General features: G+C 43.0%; 1 protein-coding gene across 1 annotated transcript in view; it reads right to left on the bottom strand.

Annotated features, from left to right (window-relative positions):
- The window catches only part of LOC124140528, a 38,780-nt gene extending 37,041 nt beyond the window's left edge, over positions 1-1,739 (bottom strand). The window contains exon 1 of the mRNA XM_048382381.1: positions 1,707-1,739. The gene's annotated coding sequence lies outside the window, so the exon portion shown is untranslated. The remainder of the gene's footprint in view (positions 1-1,706) is intronic.
- Positions 1,740-10,501: the final 8,762 nt, after the last annotated feature.

A 10,501-nucleotide genomic window follows, 5' to 3' on the forward strand; every position in this document is an offset into this window, starting at 1 on the left:
ACTAAACTCCAAACAGGACACACCAACCTAAATAACCACCTAAAAAAAATTAAAAAACACACTACAGGTAACTGCCCACACTGCAAACAACCAGAAACCCCAGAACACGCACTCATCCACTGCACACACTACCTAACACATCGAACCGCATTACAAACCACCCTCAATCTAAACAAGGCTCTAACTCTAGAAGCAATACTAAACCCACAAAATAAACTAGAAAACTTCAAGGCCTTAGGCGTATTCTTAATAAAAACGGAACTAATAAAACGCATCTAAAAACACAATAACCTACCAAATCAAAATCACATAAACAAACAAACATCCACCATACCCAGCTCCCTTGGTTCCTCTCCCCAATCCCATCGGCATCTATTCCAAATCTCAAAATTCCCAAATTCTATATAAGCATCCCCTAAAACCCCCCTCTTGGGTTGCACAGACCACTTACGCCCCTTTCGGAAACACATTAAATGGCCTGGCCGGGCCCGTGTGCGAAATACGCATCAGTCGGAAAGCGCACGTTAAATCTCCAAAGTAAGTAAGTAAGTAAGTACGCATTGCATCTTCATTCCAATCTGATTAATACCCTGGAACCATTCGCTGCGGTGATGTGATGTTGTAACTCGACTACACTCATAAAACTACATCTCTTTGTTGGTAATGGATCAGTCCCAACACCAGCCAGATGTATAGTTTGGGGGTATTCAGTGCTAGTAATGCGTATTGTAATAGAAACTTAAGAATGAAATAATTTCTTATTCAACATTAAGTAGATGATAAGTAAGACCCATTTTTTATTAAGATGAATGCAGATCTTAAACAACAAATAGCCATAAGTGCTGATAAAAGAAACTACACATCTCCTGAGTAGACCCCCATAGTTGTTTTAGTATAGTAGCACTACAAGACCACTCATCTTATCGAACACTAGGCTTAACAATAACAGCGGCCTGAAAAAGGATCGCAGCCTCAATAACAAATCTTGACGTCAATATTGCCATCATCATCAATACAGAGTATTTCGAGAGCAAAACCATAAAGTTTGATATAATGACATGAGCATGTGAGACAGCATGCCTATTACTCTAATTTATTAATAAGCATTTCAAGAGGCCATGTCATGCAAGTAATGCAAGCCAATTGTTTCACTGGAGGTCCACTGGAGTTCCTTGCTTCAACAGGACATCTGCTTTAAGTCGATTGAGTCAGTGCTTAGAACTGTAAGACACTTGAATACCTTTTTGTTTAATTTACATATCTGAGTAAATATATTGTCTTCTGCCTTTTTACCATATTTACTAGCCGCCTGGGGTGTCTATTGTTCTATATAAATCACCGGTGCATCAAGCTGTTTGAAAACACCGTAGGCTTACTGCACTTTAGTAGAAGACGCCTTCGAAAGTCCGACAACTGGTAGTATAGATCACGTACTTTCTGTACCCCTCTGACAAGTGTAAATTGTCAAAAAAGCTATGAACACACAATGTCATTTCACTTTCTGAGTAAAGTACAGACCTCGTATTTTTAAAAAAAGTATTTAAAAAAGTATAAAATAGTCAACGGCAGAGAATAACCAGTCTCTCTGAACGGAATTCATAGTGGTGATTATTGTATTAAGGGATCACTGAAAATCAAGCATGTCCTGCCCAACTGGTAGCACTCGCCACTCACACAATTTGAATAAAAATGAAAATGTTCGTTACCTGACGCCGCACAGGAGTACGTCCATTTAAATCTACTTACCTCGACCAAGTGTGTACCAACCATGTACGCTCTTGATTTAAGAGCGTAAACCGGCAGGGTACAAACCACAGCTACAGCCAGTCACTATGAACTTCCTTCTTCAATCAACCAATCGCATACTGACATGACATCGCTTACCTACATATACATACTGTTGAAAGAAGGTGCACTATAAAGCCGGCATTGGTCAGGACGTTGACAAGAGGACACACACAAACACAAACAAACATGCACCCGCAGAGAGCTTTCTAAGGCATTTCTACTGTCAATGTTGAGTACATGAAATGCATACAGATTGCTTTAGAACAGTGTTTCACTGTGTTAGCAAGATACCAGCATATTACCAATCTGGAATTTCATTTGTTATTGAAGATTTGACATGGCAAACATGATAATCATTACTTGTCAAGATGTAATTATTTATTAAGGTGAAAAACAACAATTGCATTTTCTCATGTTGTTAGGTTTGAAAGGAAATCTAAAGTTGATATATGTGTGACAGAAATATGTTTAAATTTTAGATGTTACCGATCTGGTACTGCGTTTTGTTGCCAGTGGTCATACACGTCATTGGTCCTATCTGCCTAAACAATGCACCTGGACATGGGGCGGACTGGGACAAAGGAAGTTGTTGGTAATAGCCCAGGTTGTATACATATACACTACCATGCCATAAGTTAAGGGGCGCTTGAGACGTGGCAAGTTTGACAAGAGACCATCGCATTTGGTTTAGCACGTCTATGTTTCGCCCCGCGAAATGTTATGATGCGAAACTTTGATTACAGATTGATGGCGTCATCAAGTATCGCGTGCCACATGCTTTGTTGTGGTCTGTTCCGTTTCTCACGAGTTCTGCCACTGTCTTTGTTATGGTTCAGAGAAGGAATATCTGTCGCCGGACAAAAAAGAAGTTATTATAGACCTTCATTTGAATGGTAAATACCTGCAGAGAAATAAGTCAACTGCTGGATCTATCCAAGAGCACAATGCATGGTGTGATTTATAGCTTAAGCGAGAGAGGAAGATTGGAAAATCAGCCCTGAATTGGTAGACCGAGAATTCTGAGCAACCGTGACAGATATGTCTTGTTTTGTTGTGTCAAAGTCAATAGACGATCATCGCTTACAGAAATTACTAAAAACTTGAATGAAAACATACCTTCTACTGTTTCCAAGGGAACTGTTCAGTGTGAAATATATCGTGAAGGCTCTCACTGAACGATTGTTTGCAAACACATCAGAATTCGAGAGGTCAACAGGAAAAAACGAGTTTCGTTGTGCCGATCTAAACTGAGAACGTGACGTCAATCAAGTGTCCGTTAACTTATGGCACGGTACTGTATACGTACTTGCACGTCGCTATAATAATCTCTGACGCGACGCTCAACCCAATTTCACCACCTTAACCGTTGGCTATTCTGAAGCACCATAAATATGAAGATATCAACAGTTTTATTTGAATACAGTTATATCATACTTAACGTAAACATACACCTACAAATTAATTATGCATTGATAACTCTATATATCCGTGTCAGTTGCACTTTTTTAATAAATGGTATCCTGAACCTGTTTGTTTTTGTTTCGAAAGGGATATGATCATATTGAAATACAAAAACAAAAACCAATTATGTAATGAAATGTTTTGTGATTATTCCATGGCAATGTTTATTTGACTTACCTTTTTTCAAGAATCGGTGATTTCTTACATTTATCATCCAAAACGGATATCGCTTATGTGAGATCAAGTGATGTCTACATTGAAGATATCGCTGCAATGAAATTGCATCACAATGCTCTGTGTTACGTCATTGTTACCATGACGTCACATCACAATGAAATGACATCACTAATGGCTCCACTCCTGAAGCTGTTGGCAGTACTTTTTGCACTTAAGACACTGCTTATTACTGTCTACAAACTGAAAAAGTTTTAAACTTTTATCGACTCGTGTAGATATATTTGATATTAAAAGATACTTGGGTGAGATTCTCCATGTATATTATAATTAGGTCAATGTCATAAGTAAATATTACCAAGAGAAAAATTAAAGTTCGGAATATGTGAAAAGAACGGAACATTTTTCCAGATGAAAAGTGATACTGGTGATACTTGTGATAGATCAGGACATTACAGTTACACGTGTACGACATGAGCACATGCAATGGGAGTTATCTGCATCTCATGTTTTTTGGGGGGTACATTTATGATTTAATTCGTGAGTGAATGAGTGGGTTAGTGACAGCCTCGTTGTTTCTGTTCATGCCACTATTGTTTTATTGAAAATGCTCCATTTGGTTCACTTTGGCATGGAGACACACGTACATGTATATGCATTTGCATGAATTCACTGACTTAATTTGTATATGTAATTTTAAGTGAATGAGCGTATTTACATTCAAGGACGTAATCAATAATATTCATGCTGTATCATAACCGAATCTGAGCCAGACAAACCAGTGGTTGATATTATGGTCAACTTCCCACTTCGTTATGCTACGCTGGCACGCAGTCAACCTGGTCACCAAGCCTGACCACCGTATTCATTGAAGTTGCCAATTAACAGGGACATATATTGGTTACACGGGGACATATCCTACCGGGGAATCCCTACTGTGTTGTGATTCTAAGAACGCCCTCAGTATACATTTGTATGAACTCACTGAATATGTGACTGAATGTAATTCTAAGGAACGCGTCTACATTTACATAATTTTATTGAAAATATCGTTGAATGTAATTCTTAGAACACCCCTATACATGTGCATGATTCCTTGAATATGTCGCTTAACGTAGTTCTAAGAACACCCCTATACATTTGTATGTTCCCTTGAATGTACCGCTGAACGTTATTCTGAGAAATACCTGTATACATTTCCATGCATTCATTGACACTGTCGCTGATTGCCATAAGTCTCATATGTATAACTATTGGATCTACGTCTCACCTGTAAACATGCTTACATACACAGTACTTTGTGTACATATATGCATACTCGAAGAATTAAAGATTAGCACGTTTACCTGTCTGTCAAAAGAATTGGCAATAGTGACCTAATAACGTGTACATTGTATTTATCAAGATACCCGCATCCCTTGCAGCAATACGACGTTTATATATGTATTTATACAGCTTTCAACCCAGACTTGTGGGCCCACCCATGATACATGTACGACCAAGACTATGTGGAGGACGTCATGGAAAAGGATAATCATACAATTCTTTGGAATATGCCGATATACAGTCTCAGAAGTACCCAAGCCAACAAACTTGACCTTGTCCTTTTTGATAAATCCAATGAAATCATTTACATCATCGAATTTTCTGAGCCTCGCTTACGCAATGTCATGCTTGCATCCCAGGTACGAAGTTGTTCAACTCCCCATTGTTCTAGGTGCCTTAGGTTTGGTTCCTCCAAATCTCTTGACTGTCATTGGGTGATTACCTTGGTTTGCTGCCGGGAACACAGTTCTTCTGACAATCTGGGTAATACAGAAGGAAGGCCTTCCTGTAGCATGGCATGGCTACTGGCAGTGTACATGTGAAGGGGCCTGCGGTATGGTATGGCTACTGGCAGTGTACATGTGAAGGGGCCTGCGGTATGGTATGGCTACTGGCAGTGTACATGTGAAAGGGCCTGCGGTGTGGTATGGCTACTGGCAGTGTACATATGAAGGGGCCTGCGGTATGGCATGGCTACTGGCAGTGTACATGTGAAAGGGCCTGCGGTATGGTATGGCTACTGGCAGTGTACATGTGAAGGGGCCTGCGGTATGGCATGGCTACTGGCAGTGTACATGTGAAAGGGCCTGCGGTATGGCATGGCTACTGGCAGTGTACATGTGAAGGGGCCTGCGGTATGGTATGGCTACTGGCAGTGTACATGTGAAAGGGCCTGCGGTATGGTATGGCTACTGGCAGTGTACATGTGAAAGGGCCTGCGGTATGGCATGGCTACTGGCAGTGTACATGTGAAAGGGCCTGCGGTATGGCATGGCTACTGGCAGTGTACATGTGAAAGGGCCTGCGGTATGGCATGGCTACTGGCAGTGTACATGTGAAAGGGCCTGCGGTATGGCATGGCTACTGGCAGTGTACATGTGAAAGGGCCTGCGGTATGGCATGGCTACTGGCAGTGTACATGTGAAGGGGCCTGCGGTATGGCATGGCTACTGGCAGTGTACATGTGAAAGGGCCTGCGGTATGGCATGGCTACTGGCAGTGTACATGTGAAGGGGCCTGCGGTATGGCATGGCTACTGGCAGTGTACATGTGAAAGGGCCTGCGGTATGGCATGGCTACTGGCAGTGTACATGTGAAGGGGCCTGCGGTATGGCATGGCTACTGGCAGTGTACATGTGAAAGGGCCTGCGGTATGGCATGGCTACTGGCAGTGTACATGTGAAAGGGCCTGCGGTATGGTATGGCTACTGGCAGTGTACATGTGAAGGGGCCTGCGGTATTGTATGGCTACTGGCAGTGTACATGTGAAGGGGCCTGCGGTATGGTATGGCTACTGACAGTGTACATGTGAAGGGGCCTGCGGTATGGTATGGCTACTGGCAGTGTACATGTGAAAGGGCCTGCGGTATGGTATGGCTACTGGCAGTGTACATGTGAAAGGGCCTGCGGTATGGTATGGCTACTGGCAGTGTACATGTGAAGGGGCCTGCGGTATGGTATGGCTACTGGCAGTGTACATGTGAAAGGGCCTGCGGTATGGTATGGCTACTGGCAGTGTACATGTGAAAGGGCCTGCGGTATGGTATGGCTACTGGCAGTGTACATGTGAAGGGGCCTGCGGTATGGTATGGCTACTGGCAGTGTACATGTGAAAGGGCCTGCGGTATGGTATGGCTACTGGCAGTGTACATGTGAAAGGGCCTGCGGTATGGTATGGCTACTGGCAGTGTACATGTGAAGGGGTCTGCGGTATGGTATGGCTACTGGCAGTGTACATGTGAAAGGGCCTGCGGTATGGTATGGCTACTGGCAGTGTACATGTGAAAGGGCCTGCGGTATGGTATGGCTACTGGCAGTGTACATGTGAAAGGGCCTGCGGTATGGCATGGCTACTGGCAGTGTACATGTGAAAGGGCCTGCGGTATGGTATGGCTACTGGCAGTGGTCATCTGAAGGGGCCTGCGGTATGGTATGACTACTGGCAGTGTACACGTGAAGGGGCCTGTGGTATAGCATGGCTACTGGCAGTGTACATGTGAAGGGGCCTGTTGTATGGTATGGTTACTGGACGTGTAGTTGTCATGTGGCGTGCGATAATCATACATTGGGTAATGGTCCTGTTGGATGGAATGGTATTTATACTTGGTAGAGTAATGGTCCTGTGGGATAATACGATAAGTATACACGTTAGAGTAATGGTCCTGTTGGATGGAATGGAATTTATACTTGTTAGAGTAATGGTCCTGTGGGATAATACGATAAGTATACCCGTTATAGTAATGGTCCTGTGGGGTGGAATGGTATTTATACTTGTTAGAGTAATGGTCCTGTGGGATAATACGATAAGTATACCCGGTATAGTAATGGTCCTGTGGGATGGAATGGTATTTATACTTGGTAGAGTAATGGTCCTGTGGGATAATACGATAAGTATACCCGTTATAGTAATGGTCCTGTGGGATGATAAAGGCAATTATACATGTCTCAGTAATTCTCATGTGGTATGATACGGTATTGATACCTGTTAGAGTAATGGTTCTGTGGGATGATGCGATAATCATACATTGACTAATGGACTTGTGGGATGATACGGTTATTATACGTGTTAGAGTAATTGCCCTTTGGGATGATATCATGGTATTTGTACCTTTTAGAGGATTATATGGTGTTGTCACTGCCAGTGTGATGATTCTGTGTGATGGTATAACACCATGGTCCTGTGGGATGATATGGTATTTATACTTCATAGAGTTATGGTCTTATGTGATGATATTGGGTTATCACTGCCAGTGTGATGGTTCTGTGTGATGGTATGCGTATTGCTACCTAACACAGTGATGGTCTTGAGGGTTGCAAGTTTACAGTACTACCCTAGAAAACCATTTTGGTGGTCTTGTACAAATACCGTTCCATGTCCTCTATTAAATTGCCACCTGGTTACATATAATAGTGAGTGAGTGAGTGAGTACGGTTTTACGCCGCTTTTAGCAATATCCCAGCAATATCGCTTCACACATTGACCCATGTGGGGACTCAAACCCGCGTCTTCGGCGTGATGAGCGAACACGTTAACCACTAGGCTACCCCAGCGCCCCACATATAATAGACAATCCATAACATGAAAATTCAAACAAACGTCTTTATCCTGTCACAGAAACATAGGGAATCTACATGACAGTGAACATAAAACATGAATTAAATATAATGAAATGTCACAAATGTGAAGATAATTTTGAATTAATACCAACCACAGACATTCATCCAAGTACCTAAGTACGAAACAGAGAAGTTCTAAACATGGAAATGTTCAAATATTCATGCATTCATTTATGATTTTTTCCATAGAATTAAAAAGGATCAGAGCGAAAGTGAAATTATAATACATTAATTTATAGCTCATTAACAGCCCAGTTCCCAATCATTAAACATAACAAAATTTAGGCTGTGAAATACTCTGATTCTTAGTATGATATTGCTGCTGTCAGTGTACTTGTGAAGGGCCCTGTAGTATGGTACGGCAACTGTCAAATTTCATTTGAAGGGTCCTATAGAATGGTATTGCTGCTGTCAGTGTACATGTGATGGGTCCTGTGGCATGATATTGCTGCTGTCAGTGTTCATGTCAAGGGTCCTGTAGTATGGTGTTGCTGCTGTCAGTGTACACGTGATGGGTCCCGTAGTATGGTGTGTGCTGCTGTCAGTGTACATGTAAAGGGTCCTGCAGTATGGTGTTACTGCTGTCAGTGTACTTGTGAAGGGTCCTGTGGTATGGTATTGCTGCTGTCAGTGTACTTGTGAAGGGTCCTGTGGTATGGTATTGCTGCTGTCAGTGTACATTTGATAGGTCCTGGAGTATGGTGTTGCTGCTGTCAGTGTATACGTGATGGGTCCTGTAGAATGGTATTGCTACTGTCAGTGTACACGTGATGGGTCCTGTAGTATGGTATTGCTGCTGTCAGTGGACATGTGAAGGGTCCTGTGGTATGGTGTTGCTGCTGTCAGTGTACACGTGATGTGTCCTGTGGTATGGTATTGCTGCTGTCAGTGTACACGTGATGGGTCCTGTAGTATGGTATTGCTGCTGTCAGTGTACTTGTGATGAGTCCTGGGGTATGGTATTGCTGCTGTCAGTGTATATGTGATGGGTCCTGTAGTATGGTGTTGCTCCTCTCTGTACCTTTGAAGGGTCCTGTAGTATGATACGGTAGCTTTCGGTGTACATTTGAAGGGTCCTGTAGAATGGTATTGCTGCTGTCATGGTACATGTGAAGGGTCCTGTGGTATGGTGTTGCTGCTGTCAGTGTACACGTGATGGGTCCTGTAGTATGGTATTGCTGCTGTCAGTGTACTTGTGATGAGTCCTGGGGTATGGTATTGCTGCTGTCAGTGTATATGTGAAGGGTCCTGTTGTATGTTGTTGCTACTGTCAGTGTACAAATGAAGGGTCCTGTGGTATGGTATTGCTGCTGTCAGTGTACATGTGAAGGGTCCTGTGGTATGGTATTGCTGCTGTCGGTGTACATGTGATGGGTCCTGTGGTATGGTATTGCTGCTGTCAGTGTACATTGAAGGGTCCTGTGGTATGGTATTGCTGCTGTCAGTGTACATTGAAGGGTCCTGTGGTATGGTATTGCTGCTGTCAGTGTACATGTACATGTGAAGGGTCCTGTGGTATGGTATTGCTGCTGTCTGTGTGCATTGAAGGGTCATGTGGTATGGTGTTGCTGCTGTCAGTGTATATGTAAAGGGTCCTGTGGCATGGTATTGCTGCTGTCAGTGTACATGTGAAGGGTCCTGTAGTATGGTATTGCTGCTGTCAGTGTACATTGAAGGGTCCTGTGGTATGGTGTTGCTGCTGTCAGTGTATATGTAAAGGGTCCTGTGGCATGGTATTGCTGCTGTCAGTGTACATTGAAGGATCCTGTGGTATGTTGTTGCTGCTGTCAGTGTATATGTAAAGGGTCCTGTGGCATGGTATTGTTACTGTCAGTGTATATGTAAAGGGTCCTGTGGCATGGTATTGCTACTGTCATTGTAGTTGTCATGTGACAAGCTATTTCCACTGTCAGTATAATGATCCTGTGGTATGGTATTGCTGCTGTCAGTGTACATTGATGGGTCCTGTGGTATGGTGTTGCTGCTGTCAGTGTATATGTAAAGGGTCCTGTGGCATGGTATTGCTACTGTCAGTGTACATTGAAGGGTCCTGTAGTATGTTATTGCTGCTTTCAGTGTACATTGAAGGGTCCTGTGGTATGGTGTTGCTGCTGTCAGTGTACATGTGAAGGGTCCTATAGTATGGTATTGCTGCTTTCAGTGTACATTGAAGGGTCCTTTGGTATGGTGTTGCTGCTGTCAGTGTATATGTAAAGGGTCCTGTGGTACGGTGTTGCTGCTGTCAGTGTACATGTGAAGGGTCCTGTAGTATGGTATTGCTGCTGCCAGTGTACATTGAAGGGTCCTTTGGTATGGTATTGCTGTTGTCAGTGTATATGTAAAGGGTCCTGTGGTATGGTGTTGCTGCTGTCAGTGAATATGTAAAGGGTCCTGTGGCATGGTATTGCTACTGTCA

This window comes from Haliotis rufescens, unplaced genomic scaffold, assembly GCF_023055435.1.
Source record: "Haliotis rufescens isolate VD_foot unplaced genomic scaffold, xgHalRufe1.0.p SCAF_4, whole genome shotgun sequence".
Lineage (NCBI taxonomy): Eukaryota > Metazoa > Mollusca > Gastropoda > Lepetellida > Haliotidae > Haliotis > Haliotis rufescens.